Source organism: Eutrigla gurnardus (assembly GCF_963514095.1).
Source record: "Eutrigla gurnardus genome assembly, chromosome: 4".
NCBI classification, from domain to species: Eukaryota; Metazoa; Chordata; class Actinopteri; order Perciformes; family Triglidae; genus Eutrigla; species Eutrigla gurnardus.
This window is the reverse complement of record NC_139918.1, coordinates 5,976,883-5,996,838: the sequence shown is the minus strand read 5'-3', so window position 1 is coordinate 5,996,838 and position 19,956 is coordinate 5,976,883. Positions and strand designations below refer to the sequence as shown.

The 19,956-nt window shown below is 47.2% G+C and overlaps 1 long non-coding RNA gene across 2 annotated transcripts in view; it reads right to left on the bottom strand.

Annotated features, from left to right (window-relative positions):
- Positions 1-440: 440 nt before the first annotated feature.
- Positions 441-19,956, bottom strand: part of LOC311011714 — a 249,912-nt gene continuing 230,396 nt past the window's right edge. Inside the window, exons 2-4 of one of the 2 annotated variants that reach the window (XR_014596936.1) lie at positions 1,632-1,855; positions 647-775; positions 441-528 (exon numbers count right to left, since the gene is read on the bottom strand). This is a non-coding gene — a long non-coding RNA (uncharacterized lncRNA). Of the gene's footprint in view, positions 529-646; positions 776-1,189; positions 1,222-1,631; positions 1,856-19,956 lie in introns of those variants that run through there. The other variant, XR_014596937.1, reaches the window with a different exon arrangement.

Genomic DNA, 19,956 nt, shown 5'->3' with positions numbered 1-19,956 from the left:
TACTTCCTGGATGAGGGTACACTGCGTCTGGTCAGGATGACGTGGAACGACATCTTCGCTCTGGAGGACAGCCAAGATGTGGGCAGCGATAACAGAGAGTTTCGGTTTGCTGCCTACCGGCAATTTACGATATGGCAGAATGGGCGTCTGGGAAGAGGGAACCGGAGGCCGATACCGAGCTGCTATGTTATTCGCATCCGGGCCAAATTCCCTGACCCTTTTGCGAATTACACAGGTTAAAGCTCCATTTAGGGTGCCGGACTGACAATTTCTACAATACCTCAAAAAATAAAAATTTTCAGCCAAAGATTTCATCCAAAAATAAAAACCATTTATGTACAGTCTATATTTTTATATTTATTTTCAAAGTTTACAGAAAAACAAAGTATTTTTCAAATTTGCAGTATGTACATAGTTTTATTTTGTATTTATTTTTTACATGTTTATAATAAAATAAATGTCTGGTAAACAAGACGGTCTTGTCTTCTCTCTTCTCTTGCTCACATCTCTGGATCATGTAGCTGAGGCCTTTATGGAGAGAGTGTGGCTAAATACATGTCAGCACTTCATGTTATTTTATATTATAATATTTTTCAATGTTTTGTCTATATTCTGAAAAGATTGAAATTCCTGAAAACATACTAACCCCTCAGACACTGGTTCGATTGGTGATAATCGATGAGAGATTTTAGCAGCTGTCCGCTTGCTGGGTGTTGATGTTCTCATCTCCTTACTTCCCTGAGTAGCTGCTTCAGGAGTTTGCTTCTTCTGGTAGCTGGAAAACAGCAATATTTTAAAAAGTTACAGTCTGAGTCAGCAAGCTGGCTGTGACTTTGCTACCTTGGTGTCTTTTCTCTTTGGCCAGAACAACTATGGCCATACAATGTTTGCTTGCAACAATAATAATGTGAAAATACGGGTCTCAGTCGTTCGGTAATATTGTGCGCTTCACTTTTACAAACAATTTCTTCTGCTTTACATACAACGCAATGTATAATGTCTGGAGCAATCTTGTGTGGAAGGTACAACACAAGTCAAAAAAAATAAATGCTAAAAGCTCTCTCTCTGAGCTTGTTTACATGCGATTGTGCACTTCACGGTTAGCTCTAAATGCCTTTTATTCAGCTACATCACAACAGTATCATCAACACGTCAACACAATAGCCCCTAACACACAGCTTGTGAATACCGTTACTGTACCCCCTAAATACTGTATTTCCCAGGGACGGGAACGAGACGGGAGCCGGTGCTGTGTGTATGATATAGCTTTATCCCCTACACTCACGAAGCAGCCGGGGAGCCGGCTCGCTGTGTGTAGCTAGCGGCTAATATGACTACACAGACACGAACAAATCGTTAGCCTGTTGCTACAGCCAGCTGCTAACGCCACCTCCCGGATAACAGTTGGGCTTTCGGTCCCATATATAAAGGGACATATTTATAACTATTCGGTTTCAGACTAAAGGACCGTGGACAATGCGCAGCCTGTAATTATTCAGTGTTACACAGCGTTGGACTAAGTTACATGTTAGCAGCTAACGCTACTTTGCACTTTAGCTCATTCCGAGTCCTCGGTGATCTCATAAGATTTTCAAATCAAGCCGTAAACATGACCTGGAATGTATTCTTACCTGGTTACTAGCCATGTCTGCATCTGTTTTCAGTTCAAATTGAAGCAGCCTCCATGAGTCGAACGCATATCCAATGTTTATCCGGGTGCCAGCCCGGCTTTGGTCATAACTTCGTTTGGACTCACGACTTGCCGCTGATAAAACCTTTGTTTTCTTCTTGGTATTACTTTTTAGTGGACTTTGTGTGGTGGTGGGTCATTTTCCGGCCGAAGCAGAGTCCATAACTACACATACAGTACTTGAATCCACCGCGCTTGTCTTCTTCCGGTCTCCAAGCCGTCGAGTACGCGCATTCAGCGTCATTTGACGTCACGTCCGCCGGACTGCGCGGGAAATTCGGACCACGAATTGCAGTACATCATGCAGCACACAGCCTGTTCAAGGCAATGGGGAGATATGTGTGTGGTCTCATTCTTTTTGGTTTTGAACGCTTCATCACCCATTAGCATTAAAAGACTTAAAGTGAATGTTTATTTTTTCACAAATCCTGCCCTAAGTTCCTTTAATGCATTGTGCAGATTTACTTAGCACACTAGGTGTTGGGCTAGAGCGGTCCAGAGTTGAATCTAGGACACAATTCAAGTCTCCCCCAAAATCAAATTATGTGCGTCCAAATTAGGTAGCAATGAAAATAAATCCTTAAAAAATGTAACATTATCCCAATTGGGTGCGTATATATTTGCCAACACTACTGGCATATTGAATAATTTCCCAACTACAATAACATATCGACCATGTTTGTCTTTTATGGCAGTTGTTTCTATGAATTGTACATTCCTGTGTATAAGGATGGCCACTCCTCGACTCTTACTATTGAAATTTGAGTGTAAATAGACTATCTCTGCTCCCTGGTCTCTTAAGTGTGAAAAGATCTTACTCCGTTTAGCCAGTTTATTGATCGCCCTTACGTTCCAGCTCATCAAATGTGTGCCCATTCTGCTCACATCCATGTTTGGTGCCATGTCAGTGCCACCGTGTGTCGTCGGCGTGTGCTGGCCAATGGCGTGATAACTATTCATGGCGTGATAACTATTCATGTTTTTTTTTTGTCATCCTAGAGAATGCAATGAAAGACAGCAGAATTGACCGTGCGATGGGGGTCTGTAAAAAAGTGGTCAGCACCTTCTCCTACAGCTGGAGAAAAAAGAAGGAGCTAACAAAAGCCCAAAGGGAACTGAAGCTACCTGAACACTCCTTGAAGATGGAGTGTCCCACCAGATGGGGATCTCAACAAGCGATGATCAACAGGGTCCTTGCGCAGCAGAAGGCCATCATCCAGGTCCTCTCCAGTGACCGTAAAACCAGAAATCTGACCCCCAGATGGCAGGACATCGAGGTACTAGAGGCCATCAACAACACACTAAGCCCTCTAGTTGAGTTTACAGATGAGCTCTCTGGGGAGCAATATGTGAGTGTATCTATTGTGAAGCCAACTCTCCACCTGTTCCACACATCCATACTAGCAGTAGAGGAGAATGACACAGATCTCTCAAAGAGCATCAAACAGAAGATCATGGGTTACCTCAAAGAGAAATATGATGACTCAAAAACACAAGAGCACCTCGACATGGCCTCTGCAGTGGACCCAAGGTTTAAGCTGAAATATGTGGCTGACATCTGAAAATGAACACTGTCATGGTAATACTGCTACTACTACTGTCTAATACTATTACTAATAATAATTATGTATCATTACTGTTTTATCAGTAGTAATAATGATTTTATTATAAATACATATTTGACAGTAAACTCAATGTAATATAATGTAAACTTAAAATGTAGACAATTATGTGTAACTACCATTCGTTCAGGTGAAACATGAAATTCATATTTGTATTTCCCCATCTTCAAGGAGAGGGCCTCTACTGAGCCAACCATGACACCAGCTGCTGACACTGATGCTCCTACTGCATGAGGTCAATCATTTTTTTGTTTTTTAAAAACTGTTTTGAAAAGACATTGAAGAGTAGTTTGGGGTTTGTTTTTGGCTGTGTTAGTGTTTTTTCCATGTTGCAAGTTTTGCAGGAGTGCTGTGCATGTAGATTGTGGTTATTTATTTTTATTTATTGTTTTTTTATTGCTTTTATTTTCATTATTATTATTATATTGTTTAATATATTATTAATATTTTTATTACTTGTTACTAATTCATTTCTGGTTGTTTTTCCAAAAGTATATTTAAAGTTACCTGGTACCTGCCTCCTCCTGAGGCAGCTGACAGGTACCGGCATGCCAAGCGTGCTGCTGCGCGGGCGGTCGCTGAAGCAAAGGTTCGGGTCTGGGAAGAGTTCGGGGAGGCCATGGAGGAGGACTATCGGTCGGCCTCGAGGAAATTCTGGCATCCATCCGGCGCCTTAGGAAGGGGAAGCAGCCCTCCACCAACACTGTTTACGGTGGAGGTGGGGAGCTGCTGACTTCGACTGGGGATATCGTTGGGCGGTGGAAGGAATACTTCGAGGATCTCCTCAATCCCACTGACATGTCTTCCATTGAGGAAGCAGAGGCTGGAGGTTCATCAACCCATTACCCGGGCTGAAGTCACCAAGGTAGTTAAGAAGCTCCCCGGTGGCAAGGCACCGGGGGTGGATGAGATCCGCCCTGAGTACCTCAAGTCTCTGGATGTTGTGGGGCTGTCTTGGTTGACACGTCTCTGCAACATCGCGTGGCAGTCGGGGACAGTGCCTCTGGACTGGCAGACCGGAGGCACTGTCTGGTGGTGGTCCCTCTATTCAAAAAGGGGGACTGGAGGGTGTGTTCCAACTATCGGGGGATCACACTTCTCAGCCTCCCCGGGAAAGTCTATTCCAGGGTACTGGAGAGGAGAATTCGGCCAATAGTCGACCTCGGATTCAAGAGGAACAATGCGGTTTTCGTCCTGGCCGTGGAACACTGGACCAGCTCTATACCCTCCGCAGGGTGCTCGAGGGTTCATGGGAGTTTGCCCAACCAGTCCACATGTGTTTTGTGGGCTTGGAGAAGGCATTCGACCGTGTCCCTCGTGGCATTCTGTGGGAGGTACTTCGGGAGTATGGGGTCGGGGGCCCTCTGCTAAGGGCTGGTCGGTCCCTGTATGACCGGAGCAGGAGCTTGGTTCGCATTGCCAGCAGTAAGTCAGACCTGTTCCAGGTGCATGTTGGACTCCGGCAGGGCTGCCCTTTGTCACCGGTTCTGTTCATTATTTTTATGGACAGGATTTCTAGGCGCAGCCGTGGGCCGGAGGGGATCTTGTTCGGGAGCCACTGGATTTCATCCCTGCTCTTTGCGGACGATGTGGTCTTGTTGGCTCCTTCGAGCCAGGACCTCCAGCATGTCCTGGGGCGGTTTGCAGCCGAGTGTGAAGCAGCCGGGATGAGGATTAGCACCTCCAAATCTGAGGCCATGGTTCTCGACCGGAAAAAGGTGGCTTGCTCCCTCCAGGTCGGAGGGGAGTTCCTGCCTCAAGTGGAGGAGTTTAAGTATCTTGGGGTCTTGTTTACGAGTGAGGGAAGGATGGAACGTGAGATTGACAGGCGGATCGGTGCATCGTGGTGAAGAAAGAGCTGAGCCGAAAGGCGAAGCTCTCGATTTACCGGTCAATCTACGTTCCTACCCTCACCTATGGTCATGAACTTTGGGTCGTGACGGAAAGAATAAGATCCCGGATACAAGCGGCCGAAATGAGCTTCCTCTGCAGGGTGGCGGGACGCTCTCTTAGAGATAGGGTGAGGAGCTCCGTCACACGGGAGGAGCTCGGAGTAGAGGCACTGCTCCTCCACATCGAGAGGAGCCAGTTGAGGTGGCTCGGGCATCTGTATCGGATGCCCCCTGGACGCCTCCCTTGGGAGGTGTTCCAGGCATGCCCCACCGGGAGGAGACCCCGAGGAAGACCCAGGACACGCTGGAGTGACTATGTCACCCGGCTGGCCTGGGAACGCCTTGGGGTCCTCCCGGAGGAGCTAGGGGAAGTGTCCGGGGAGAGGGAAGTCTGGGCGTCCCTGCTCAGGCAGCTGCCCCCGCGACCCGGTCCCGGATAAGCGGAAGAAAATGGATGGATGGATATTTAAAGTTGATAAATACTTATGCTTAATACCTCAATAAATATTTTTTTTCTAAATCAATGAATGATCGTGATTATTAATCGTGATCTCAATATCAATCAAAATAATCGTGATTATTATTTTTTCCATAATCGTCCAGCCCTACTCCTTTGTGCACGGAGGAACAGAAAGAGCACTGCCAGCGCCCTACAAAATGACCTCCAGCAGACCACTGATGTTCAAGTTTCAACTCAAACGGTCCGAAATTGACTCCATGAGGGTGGTTTGAGGGGCCAACAACGTCTACAAATAGGGCCTCTGCTTACAACCCAACACCGTGCAATGCGATTGGCATTTGCTAGATATCACAGGGATTGGCAGATTCGCCATTGGCGCCCTGTTCTCTTCACGGATGAGAGCAGGTTCACCCTGAGCATGTGACCGACGTGACAGGGTCTGGCGACGCCACGGAGAACATTCTGCTGCCTACAACATCCTCCAGCATGACCGGTTTGGCGGTGGGTCAGTGATGGTCTGGGGAGGCATTTCTTTGGAAGGTCGCACAGCCCTCCATGTGCTTGCCGGAGGTACCCTGACTGCAATTAAGTACCGGGATGAGACCCATTGTGACCCGCCATGGCAAAACCAGCAACAAGTCGGGTGGGACGAATAAGCGTAAACGACGAAATAAGCTCCCCCCCCCCCAAAATTAGTGATTTTTGTTATTTTGCAGAATATGCAAGTTGAGATCATGAAGAAGCCACTCCATGTTTCAGATAACTGTATTGGTTGCCTTAAAAGTATACATTTTGTATTTGTAGTTGGCCATTCACACGCTGTTGTTATTTTTTCGGACAATCAGCTGCATGTTACAAGGGAAACACATGGCTAATTATACAACGTCCGTGTCGGCCGCAGCGGAGGAGTTGGAGTGGAAAATATCAGACGCTATATCTGCGGTTACATTTAAACGGGATAAAGACAGCGAAATGGAGGAAATCCATACCTTAGACTGCAAATGCTACGGAAGAAGAAAGGAGAACTCTCCCCTTGGAAGACATTCATGTAGCGCCAAACTTTTTCAAGAGCTTACATACAGCATACAGATGGATTATTTAGCTGCCGAAAGAGAGCAAACAGACGTACAGTAGTTACGTCGGAGATGACTGCATCCACCAAAAAGTCGCAGACGAAAAGAAAGTGCGCCCGGACCTCTTATTTCATCGGAGCCAAGGAAGTCTGCAGAAATACTTTCTTAGGGGGTGAGTTTCCGTTAACATCCAAGTTATCTACTTTGCTTAGCTAGCTAAGCTAGCTCAGTACTGTATATGTACTGAATGTACTAAAGTATATGCACATCGAAACTAAGCTGTAATGGGAGGTTTTTGGCACGTAATGTGGGCATCTGATTTAACAGTAAGGTGCCAAGGGCCCTGTTGGCATTGCTTGAATTGACTGTGATTCCAATAGTTTAGCAACTAGCCTACCTGAGGACAATAGGCTAGTTGCTAAATCATTAGCACTAGCTACTTAGACGGTGCCTGTTAGCATGACACATGATGTAAAACTTCTTTGTTTTCCTTTTCAGAATTGACTGATATAATCAAACACTTTGAGGAGAATGGGCCTGGACTAAATTCACTTAATTCTAGTACGGACTGTACTGTAGGATTTTTTTCCCTCCAATGTTTACATTGTACACTTTAAGCATTTCTATTTCAATATAGTACCTTCTTATTCTGATCAGTCCAGTAAAGTGCTTAACGAAAATTACACCTCATCAACATTACCTACATGATAACTGCTTTTGATAACCATTGTTCAAACCACTACAATACTTTCTGCCCTGCAGGCTAACAGATAGCAGATATCACTGAGTGACATCTGTAGGGGGAGGGCTTATCTGAATGAGATGCAAATGAACACCATTGTGTTTCCTATCTGGCCAGGTAGGGTGAGGTGAGGTGAGATTTGCAAATCTTTCAGGCCAGTTTTCTCAGTGAACGGTTTTCAGAGAAGCATACATTGAAATGGCCATAACTTCGTCAAATATCAGATTTCCATTTAGACATCATTGGAAAGCTTAGAAACTACACTTTCAGAATCTGTTAATAAATAAAAATGCCCCAAGGTCGACTTGTTCCTGGTGTTGGGGAAGTAGCAGGAGCAGATTTGGCTATCAACAGATAAAAATGGTAAATGGCCTCATTTATATAGCGCTTTACAGTTATGACTGACATTCACCCATTCACACACATTCACAAACCGACGGCGGAGTCAACCACGCAGGGCGACAGCCAGCTCGTCAGGAGCAATTAGGGTGAGGTGTCTTGCTCAGGGACACCAGGCACTCAATTAGAAGGAGCCGGGGATCGAACCGGCAATCTTGCAGTTGCCAGCCAACCCGCTCCACCCCCTGAGCTAACCCCCCCAATTATTAATGTCAATATAATCGATATTAATAATTACATTTAATATATTATTATGATATAATCATAAATATACGGGGCACCACCCTGGAATCAGGGAAAAGATAACCGAAAACTGTACTCAGTCTCAATATAAAGGGGTTTTATACTCACATGCCAATCATCATGATCATTGGCATAGAAGTAAGAAACATATCATTCACAACCTGCTGTTATCCAGTGACATATACACAACAAGCACAAGAGACTGCTAGTTATAATAAAATAAGATTCATGAAAATCAGTAACAATGATCACAATCAATAACACTGCAATTAATAAAGCCTTACTATATAACTACCTAAATCCACACAAAGCTAAGCTAAACAATGGGAGAGACACACGTGGAGTGTGTGTGTGTGTGTGTGTGCGTGTGTGTGTGTGTGTGTGGGCGGGGGAGGAAAGGTGATGAGCGAGAGATGGCGGGGCCAGCCACTAGGTGGAGCTATTCCTCACCGCGTTCAGAGGCGGAACCACTGACGTAGAATAGAATAGCAAGAGAGAAAGAGAGATGGTCGGGCGCCGGTGGAGCTATTTCCCTAGCGTCCAGTGACGGAAACAGGTGATGTAGGATACGTGTGGGGGCGGTGTGTGTTAGCGGGAACAAAGAGGGGGCAGGGAATGCGCGCACACGAGATCGGTCCTCGCAATGCACCAAGGGTCAGTAAGCGTGTTACCATCACACGGGAGCTCGTGAACGAACTGGCGTTCGTTCGGCGGGACCCCGGTCCTTTAACTGATAGTAGATCGCTTACTGAGCTCGTGAATGTGTCCGAGGTTGGACCAAACACTGTTACAGAAATAAACCCAGCGGCGTGGGTACACAATCAGCAATCGAGTACAACAATACAGAAAGCAACGGACTCGGCGATGTGTGATGAAAACTTAAAACATGTTAACAAGAATTACAAGCATATCCTACACTATCGAACCTATGCCTCTGCCCAGACAAAAAGCCTCTTACTGGTGTCGATGTGCGTGAGTCCGTCCTATGCGGTGGCAGCGTTTCTTGACGCGCCGGTGACGGGCTGGGGTTTGCGAGTCCTCGTGGGGGTGCGACAAGTCGGTTGAATCCAGCCGAGAGCGGGGCTTAGCAGTGATCCTTCTCGCTGATCAACTTGACTGAAGAAACAGTTTGTGTTTCTTCCTTCTGCAGGCAAACAATAAAAATTGCGCGGTGCAGCGATTTGGTCAGCTGGCTCCAGCTGAGAGCGGGTCGTAGCTGTTCTCCTGTTCGCTGGTAGCTTGGATGAAGAAACAGTTGTGTTCTTCCTTCTGCAGGTAAACAGGAGACCGCGCGGGGCGGCGATCTCCTGTTGTAGCGGTGTGCTACAGTGAAGAGGAGGGTTTAAGAGGGAAGAGGGCATTTACAGGTGGACGCCGGCTTTTTATGCCTCACGGCTGTCTCTCAGGGACCCAGTGGTTGTCATCCAATAGGGCACCAGTGTTGTGTGACGTCACACTTCACACCTTAGTGAGAAGTAAAACAAGATGGAGGTTTGGGGGTTGTAGTTCTTTTATCTCCTTTGTTCTGACCGCATGTGAAGGCTTTTGGCCTCTGTGCAGGCCACTCTTTGTTCTCTTTGGTGAGGTCCCAACACTGGTTTTGCCGTGGCTGGTCACATATGCTGGTGCAGTGAGCCCCAGATTCCTTCTAATGCATGACAATGCTAGGCCTCATGTGGCTGGAGTGTGTCATTAGTTCCTGCATGATGAAGGCATTGATGTTATGGACTGGCCTGCCCGTTCCCCAGACCTGAATCCTATTGAGAACATCTGGGACATCATGTCTCCTTCCATCCACCAACGCCATGTCGCACCACAGACTGTCCGGGCGTTGACTGCTGCACTGGTCCAGGTCTGGGAGGCGATCCCTCAGGAGACCATCCGTCGGGAGCATGCCCAGGCGTTGTAGGGAGTGCATACAGGCACATGGTGGAGGCCGAACGCACTACTGAGGATCATTTTGACATGTCTTGAAAAATCTCCACAAAAGTTGGATCAGCCTGCGATCTGATTTTCCACTTTGATTTTCGGTATGATTCTGAATCGAGACCTCCATAAGATGATGATTTTGATTTTATTAATCATCCTTATGTTGTTTTGTTGTCAATGCATTGCACTTTGTAATGAATAAAGAATTCCAACTGGAATATGTTATTCATTGAGAACTAGCATGTGGTGTTTAGAGTGGTGAAGGCATACAGACCACTGGTTGAATTCACCAAATCTGTCTGCAAGCAGGTGTGTGGCTGTGTGTGGCTGGGAGGGTCTGCAGAGGCACACACCACGGTCTGGAATATGTTCAACAGGCTGCCACCCACGATGACTCCACAGAACTCCACGAATACACTGACACCGTCACTGCATACATCACCAAGTGCATTGAGGATATAATAGAGCTTAAGACCATCACAGTGAGTGCCAAGCCGTGGCTGGTAGGGGAGGTGTACAGGCGCCTGAAGGCTCGGATTGCTGCCTTCACAGCAGGAGATGTGGGGGGCCAGAGAACAGCTAGGGTCAACCTGTCCTGTGTTAACAGCGAGGCTAAGGCATAAACACCTCACCTGCACAAAAGTCCCCTCCCCCTCCTGACAAACTGGTAATGACGCTGTCCCCAGACAGTGTGAGGAGATCATTCTGCAGGATCAACGGTTGAAAGCCCCATGTCCTGATAACATACCTGGTTGTGTGTGGAGGGCCTGTGCAGGGGAACTTACAGATGTCTTCACCGACATCTTTAACATCTCGCTGAGGCAGGCTGTGGTCCATACGTGCTTCAAAGCCACCATCATCATCCCGGTCCAAAACAGGTCGACTCCCTCCTGTTTCAATGACCGTCCGGTCGAACTCACCCCCTTTCTGATGAAGTGCTTCGAACAGCTAGTCATGCAACAAGTGTGCCCCCCCCCCCTCCCTGAACCCCTTTCAGTTTGCATATCGGACAAAACACTCGACCAATGATGCCAGCTCCACTGCCTTCCACACAGCCCTCACACACCTGGACATAAAGCATCCTATCTTAGAATGCTGTTCAGCATTCAACACAATCATCCCCCTACAGCTCATTCACAAACTGGACTGGCTGAACCGCTCACTGTGCAACTGGTTGTTGGACTTCATGACCAGCAGACCACAGTACGGGTCGGCAGCAACACATCCAGCACCATCACTGTGAACACTGGGGCCCCCCAAGGATGTCCCCTCTTCTTCACCCTGCTGACCCACAACTGCACTCCATCACACAGCTCCATCAGCAATGGGGTTGAGACACTCTACATGTGTGACGTGAGCCGCCTGGCCTTGTGGTGCAAATACAACAATCTCTCTCTGAACATCTAGAAGACAAAAGAGATTGTTGTAGACAACAGGAGAACGCAAACCCAGCATGCTCCTCTGACCATCAACGGTGCTGCAGTGGAGAGGGTGAGCAGCACCAAGTTCTTGTGTGTGCAAGTTATGGAGGACCTCTCCTGGACCACTAACATCGTATCACTGGCCAGAAAGGCTCAGCAGCGCCTCTACTTCCTCCGAAAGTTGAGCAAAGCTAGAAACCCGGCCCCCATCATGTGCACTTTTTATAGAGGCACCGTCCAGAGCGTCCTGAAGCACTGCATCAGAGTGTGGTACGACGCCTGCACCTCCCCCAGTCGCAGGTCCCTCCGGCACACCATGAGAGCAACTGAAAAGATTATTGGTGTCTCTCTCCCCTCCCTCTAGGACATATACAGCACCTGCCTCACTCGCAAAGCCCTCTACATTGCAGGTGATCTCACTCAGCCATCACACTGCTTCTTCAACCTGCTGCAATCAGGAAGGAGACTGCGGAGTCTCTGGTCCAGGACCCGCAGACTGAAAGCTCCATCCACCAGGCTTTAAGGATGAGTCCTAATTTGCAACAATTAAATTACCCATCATGACCTTTGATCTGGGGCTCTATGTAAGCCTTTGGACGAATTTCTGCGTAGAAAATAATTTTTCTTTCTTAACTGTCATCTTACATCTGATGTAGAGAACACACACACATTGTTCCAAGCAATATAAAGAGCTGAGCAGCAGCAGGTTAGATTGTACATGTAAGCTACAGCTGTGACAGTCTGGATGAAGCGTTGAGTGACACACAACCAGACGTATCAGGAAGCGTGAAATCATAGCAGGGTTTCCGGCAGCACTTTCCTGTTAAGGCGGCCGCCTAAAAAATAAAGGGCTGCTGCCTAAACTAACATCTTAAAAAAAAAAAATAGATTGTTTTTGATAAGCTGTGGAACTCTGAGTTAACCTATTTCTACCGGAATTTCTATGAACCATTAAGCTGTTGAGTAAACCTATAACTTATATTTTACTTGATAAAATAAAACATTATGCACTCATATGTCGTTGTAGTGTTTTACAGTATCTGTAGCTATTAATGTGATGCTCATCATTTTCCAGCCATATTTTTCCGGCCCCTAATTTTGGATCATTTCCATCAACCGGCACCTTAATAAGTCACTCTCTCCTTGTAATCTTGAATACACTCTGGTTGAACAAAAATGTTGAATGCAAATATAATAATTGCAGAATTGCAGACTGCTTGCTGTGCCACCTGACTAAATCCAACTGCACCAATACACCATCCCACGCGTCTCGTCTGTTTAGGGTTTTTTTGGGTGGGTAAAACCGGGCCTGAAAAAAATTCTAGGGGAAACACTGAATTTGTATTGTTGTACCAGATGTTATTTTGAAAAGCTAAAGCTTTTTGTTTCTTATAAGAAATTGTTATTTGGTTATTTTTTAATAAATATGTGTTCAATGTGGGCTGCACGGTGGTGAAGTCGGTAGCACTGTCGCCTCACAGCAAGAGGGTCCCGGGTTCAATTCCCGGGTCGGGCCCAGGTTCCTTCTGTGAGTTTGCATGTTCTCCCTGTGTAAGCGTGGGTTCTCTCCGGGTTCTCCGGCTTCCTCCCACAGTCCAAAGACATGCAGGATGGGGATAGGTTAGTTGATGACTCTAAATTGCCTGTAGGAGTGAATGTGAGAGTGAATGGTTGTCTGTCTCTACATGTCAGCCCTGTGATAGACTGGGGACCTGTCCAGGGTGTACCCTTCCTTCGCCCAATGACAGCTGGGATTAGCTCCAGCCCCCCCGCGACCCTGAATACAGGATAAGCGGTAGACGATGGATGGATGGATGTGTTCAATGTAGTACACATATCTGCCACCACACCCAGGCTGTGGTGGCAGCAATGAGGCGGAGACACGATGGCGATGGGCCGAGTTACACTGTTCCTTACACCCACCCACCCACCCCCTTCCCCGTCCGTCCGTTTGCCCCCCCCCCCCCGGACAGACCACCTTAACTAAAGGAGGCGTGAGTGGGAGACGAGGAGGAGACAGTGGGATTAACACAGCCAATTCAGATCTTCACCAATCAATTGAGCTCCTCTCCTCACCTTTAATGCGCAAGGCGAGGTTTAGTGCAAGTTTGTAATGACAACCCAATGACAGAAGCAGCGCCGGCGTTCCCACCACGCGCATCACACGCTGTGCGTGCGTATAGTCATAATAATTATAATGCCGATATTATATCACTATAGAAATTGTAGGCACATTTTAGGCATGTCTATCACAAAACAGGGTCAGGGCGCACAGCAGTAGACATAATGGGACACCGGGACCTCGCGTGCCGCTCAGACCAGCTGCAGTTCCAACTCTAGTTCCAGCTCGCGGCAAAGTTTCCACGGACACGGACAACAGGCTGCCAAGGCGCGAAACCAGGCGAGCTGCTGTATTTTTTTATGATTTTTTCAGGCATTGACGCATTTTATTAGCAGTGGATAGATATGAAAAACAGGAGAGAGAGAGGGAGATGTTTTGGTCCGAGAGGTCCAAGTTTCAGCTGTGTTAATTCAGGCAGGCTGAGTTTCCGTTACGCATGCCATCCGCCTTTGATCTGACGTCAGATGTGACGGGACGATCTATATAGATATAAATTCACGTGTTGATTAAATTAGTTGCATTAAATAGTGCTTGTTGTGATTATTTATTGCATTTAAATGTGCCTGGAACTGTGGAAACCTGCCTGTGAGGTCTTGGTGAAGTGTGCGCACTGCGCGCTGTCAGCCAAACTGCCACTCCGCCAGCTGTAATTCGCCTTACGCCAAGAGTAGACCAGGTTGGAGCTGGCGGGCTTTCGGCGCAGTCTCTGCGAGGCTTTTTGCCACGAAACTTCCGCTGCACCAAGCTGAATCTGTGACGCCTCCCCCTGCTGCGCCGCCACACCCATCTTGGCGCAGGCGATCAACCAACTGCCAAACCGCAAAGCTGCGCCGGTCAAAAATTACGCCGGCTCCGCCACCCTGCGCTGCGCCACGAAACTAGGGCCTTATGTCTCCAGTTGTTGATGTTCTTGTTGAACTCACCCAGTTGTCAGTGTTGCATGCTTTCCTCTCCAGGCTTCTCTGCAGTCTCTCTCCAACCCCTCCAGCTTTCTGAAACTCTTCCACCATCTTTTTTATTCGCTTCAACTCATCCCCCTCCATGATTTGCTCCATGGAGCTGAGGTACATCTCACGGCTCTGCTGCAGAGGGGGCACAGGCAAACTGGGCAGTCCACCATGCTGGGTCAGGTTTCTGCCAGGAACCAGAGTCGCTGATACAGGTTTCACCAAGGAGAAGGGTTTCACCATCCCTACCTTTATCTGAGAGATACAACAATGTACACATAATTGTGTCATAAAATCTGGTAGATTTTTCAAAGGCCGTAACAGGAGACACAGGAACATAGATGCTGGACTAAAACAGCAACAGGATGTGTGAAAATTGTCTAAACAAACACAATCAAAATTGCAGCGGAGAAAGAGGGTGGTCCATATTCCTATTACTGGTACATGCTATATATTGGCTCGTCAGCTGATACCAGAATCCTTTGACAAAACTGACCACCTGCACTCTGCAGCAGAAGGCTTTAGGTTCTCAGGTCAATCACCTGCAGGGTAACTGGGCCTAGAACTACCCTGAAACCTTACAGAACAGAACAACAGCAATTTAATAAACAAGCAGCCACATAAAACTACTAAGATACAAAGGCACTGAAACCACTGCAGCAACGTGACGTTAACCTCTCACCATGCAGCCGAATAAGCCACCCAGCTGCAATAATAACCTGATGAACAAACTTGTTAAACCATCCTAAACTCTTAACACAGTTATAGCAGGTCAGGTCAGCAGATCAGGTCCCAATAAGCCCAATAGTAAAGAGAAATTAAAAATGCATACCACAAAAGAGCTCAGGTCTTAGGAAGTACAAGAATACAGGGTAATACATTTATGCACGGATAAAAACCTGATGCAACACAACTAGCTACTGTAATTCCAGTAAGCTACATTCCAACCCAGGAATAATTGATTAAGTGAAGGTTTGTTACTTACCAGATTTCTGCTGCAAAGTCTCAACATGGTACAGAACAGTAATGTTTCTGCTCTATGAGAGTAGAAGTTGGTAACCACTGCTCTGCTGCCAGCTCTCAGACACAAACTGAATGTATCACCACAATGTTTGTCTATTTTTGGTGGGTAATATTAAGGGGCACAAACTTTCTTTCTAAAGTGTAGTCACGCATAGGCACAGTAAACCCACTGCAGGCACGGCGTGTTTAGTTTAGGAGGACACTGTGCCTGCAGCGTAGGTTTGACGGTTTTAGTCAGTTTGTTGTTTGGCTGGTTTTATCAAAGTACTGTAGATATAAAAATGATTAGAAGTTCATGACACCTGGAAATTGTAGGTTTCATAAATTGCATGTCTCATAATAATGGAGGCTTTTCATAATCATGTAGGCTTTTTATAATCATGTAGGTTCTCCATAATCATGTATGTTTTATAATCATGTAATGTGTTTGATATTAATCTATCCTGTCATCCTCAGACAGCGGCTGGAAAGTCACAATCAGCAAAGGCACTGCCATGAGACACTCATTGTAGAGCACAGACGCAGCCGAATCGAGGAAGTTCATGAACTTATACACTTTCCATGAACGCATTTAATCACATTAGAGGAACAAAAAACAGCAGACGCTTACACACATGAAGTCATCAATTATAAGTTGCCTGAGGCAGACAGGGGGGGGGGGGGGCACATGATGTATGGCAGACGCACATAGGGTTTTCTTTGCAGGACCCGAGGATGGAGGTGATGGAGGTCAGCGAGGTGATGGAGGTCAGCGAGCAGGAAGAGGCCCCAACTCTCGGGGCTCTCCCTGCGTCCATCATCTCAAAGACCAAAAGAGGAACCACCCGGAGGAGGGAGCAGCAACTCAAAAATACACATCTGCACGCATAAGCATGACACATAAGCCCTGCCTTTGTAACACTATATATTCTGGAGCAGATAGTATAGACACCAGAACATTTTTGCCTCTGGTACAGAGCACTGTGTTGCACACAGCAGCTCTTAGCTAGAGAAGAGATTTTCTCCAGACGTCTGTTCATCTGATGTCCATCTGCAAATAAATGCCTGCAGTAATGGCGCACTAAAGAACCAACGACTCCGCTGTCTTCGTGATCCTCCTGCAGAATCTGAACAACGCAATATAGACTCTGTGAGGTCCTTCTGATTGACTAACTTGTGAACAAAATTCCTACAGAGAAACTTGGTGACCCCGACGTGATTCTGACAAAGGAGGACAGATCAAAGGAGCAGCGGAGGTTGGACCGGTGACCACGCGGAGTCACCTGGGCGCCTCCCGGCACGTCTGACAGTCTCCACCGGGTACCCACTATCTCAAAGGTAAGCAGTCACCCATTCTTTCTAGAAAGTAAAGACTGTGATTCGGCGATAGATTCTAAATTTGGTGGAGAAAGTCAGCATGTTGTCTAGAGGCTAGGTTTAATTTGATTAAAGCAGATGGACTGAGGATCCTTTAGGAAAGGTCGACCGCCGATCCGGGATCGGTAAAACTCTCTATAAAGGCTCTGGGAGCCAGGCTCTGGGAGCCAAGGGAGGAGTTTCTGGATCATAAATCCAGAAAGGTCCTCGGCGCATAAACGGTGCTCAGTAAGACGTTCTGGAAACGCAGAAAGGCCGGAGGCTAGAAAGACCCTCGAATATACATTGGACATAGGACAAAAGCGCCACAGGGGGATAGCCCCTAGGTGAGCCTAGAAAGCCACCTATAAGCTCTGGGAGCTAAAGGTTCTGGGAACCAGGTTCTGGGAACCAAAAAGGCTCAGGGAGCCAAGAGAGTAATAGAGAGTAGTATTGTAATCACTGTGTGGTATTGTAATATAAGGGACTGTTGTGTGGGAGGTTTCGAAGGTAACAGAGAACACAGACAGAAAAAGTGTGAGAAGGTTTCTGTGATGGTGGATACACCCAGTCTGTAGCCGCTGACAGTGAAACACTGCCAGTAGAAGCTTGTTGCAGACATCACAGAAAAGCCTTGAGTTTAAACTCACCACTGGTCTTCTCTTACCTGGGGGTACATAAATAACAGGGCTGTGACGCTTGGTGTTTGATCAGTAAAACTAGTGGCTTATGTTTTCACACCGCTCTATCAAGGTAGAGTAGAAGGTTGTGTGAAGAGATAGCCATTAGGGACACGATCCACTGATCGGGCTATAAGCGTGTGTAAATAAATAAATAAAGGAAAACTGTGAATAGTACATTACAGCGAATAACCATGGCAGGTCCAGGGTTTGGTTGGGAAGAATATTGGAAGAAAGTAGTTGAACAGACTCTGTCTGGACAACCAGGTCATAGAAAGAAAAAGGAGAACTATGAGGAAAGACTAGAGGATGTGAAAAACTCACCTGACCTTATGCAAGGGATGGGGTGAGGAGGAGCCAGAAAACATGGTAACAATGATTCAGGAAGAGGAGGTCAAGGCGCAGAAAGCTGTCAGGGAAGATCAGAGCAAGAATCTAAGCAAGTTATGGCATCAAAGGAGGGAACAGAGAAAGAAAGGAGAACGGTTAGAGGAGTTTAGAGCAGACCTACATGCTGTAGGCATGGCAGCAGAGATAGTGCAGAGACAAAGAAAAGAGAGGAAAGAAGGGGAAAAGACAGACTTTCCCCCACCGTACACCGGCCCACCCCCACCAATTCCCTCAGCCCCGGCAGTAAGCCAACTGTACCCAGAGCTGCCGCCACAAGCTCCACCGACCCGATACGCACCAAACAAACAACTGCCGATGATTGAGGTCATAGGGAGAGCACCAGTGAAGATCACAAGAAACAACGATCAGGGCCTAGCAGAGGCAGTACGGGGCAGAATGGAAAGCGGAAGTGAAGATGAGAGGGACGAGGAAGTAGAGGCAGAATTAGACAGGATGAGAAAAGAGTAAGAGGAGGCACAACAAAGACGGTCTAAGAAGAAAGAACAAGAAACAGAGGAGATGTTGGTAGAAATAGCAAAGGCAGAACGAAAGAGGGAGAGAGGAAAGGGAAAGAAGGTGAAGAATACAGGGACACAGGAGATAGAAGGGAGAGAGGAGAGACCAGGATTACCATTTGGAGAAGCAGCACCCAGACACACACAACAGGCCGGACCGGCGTTCGTAATAAATAACTCCAGACCCAGACTCAACCGACCAAGACAACGGAGTAAAGACACGACACTGCAGTAAAAAGAAAAAGGGAAAGTTTAAATCCAAAAAGTTCCACCTGAAATTAAAATTAGAAAGCTCGGACTCAGAGGAGTCTGACGGACCGTTCTGCCCTTCCTATAGCCCAATGAAAGAAAGCCACCCATGTCAATCCGACCGAGAGGGATGTGGGGAAGGAGTAAGCCACGATCCAATAGCTGCTAGGACTAGGAGTCAAGGAGACATAACACTCCTCCAATGTCCCTTGGTACGGGGACCAGGAAGAGGGCCACCAGTATACAAACCATTTAGCCTTGCAGACAAAGAACAAATGAACGCACAACTACCACCGCTGAGCGAAGGAACTAATATGTGGCTACAGAAATTAGCCAGCCTAACCTTGGGGACAGAGATCACAATGGGGGACGTTAGAGGCCTTATTGGTCAGAAACACGGGCTGGGAACAGTCACACAGTTAAACACAGATGCCGGTACCACAGGGGTACCAGATGAAGCTCCGTTCACCCAGCACGTAGCCACAGTTGGCCCCGCAATGAGACAAAGGTTCCCACAACAGACCAGCCAACACACTGTGGCGTTTGTCAGAAAAGAAGGGGAGGGACCAGCAGATTATGTGGAGAGGTGTAGAAGAGACTGGCAGGAGAGATCAGGAATCAACCCTGGAACGGATCCCTTACAGGGAGCCATGTTCAAAACAGCAGTTATGAAAGGAATAGATAAGGAGGTACAAGTAAAAATGGAGGACGATCCTCGAGCAGACACAGAACCCCTAGTAGTGTGGATACGTACACTCCAACATCACATGCGCAGAGCAGATGAGAAAAAGGATGCCGCTAAAACGGAGGTAGAAGGTCTTAAGCTCCAACTGACTAAACTACAGTTAGTAAAAGCAAGAGAAGAGGCGACCACTCAGAAAAAGGCAGGAAGAACAGGGAACCAGATGAGTCAGCTGCAGTCAGTGCCAGCTCCAGAGAACCCAGCCATAGGCCAATATTATGCAGGACCCCCTCTTCAAGGAGGATCATGGGGACCCCCGCAATCACGATGGAGAGGAAGAGGCAGAGGATTTGCCCCTAGAGGCGGATTTGGAGGAAGAGGCAGGGGAGGATCAGGGTTCAGGGGAGACGGGTGTTTTCTGTGTGGGAGTAAGGAACACTGGGTCCGAGACTGCCCTCAGGGCCAAAGGGGACCGCCAGGAGCAGGACCACCGCAGCCACATGTGCCACCATCAGCACAGCTAGCTCCAGGGAACCAGATGC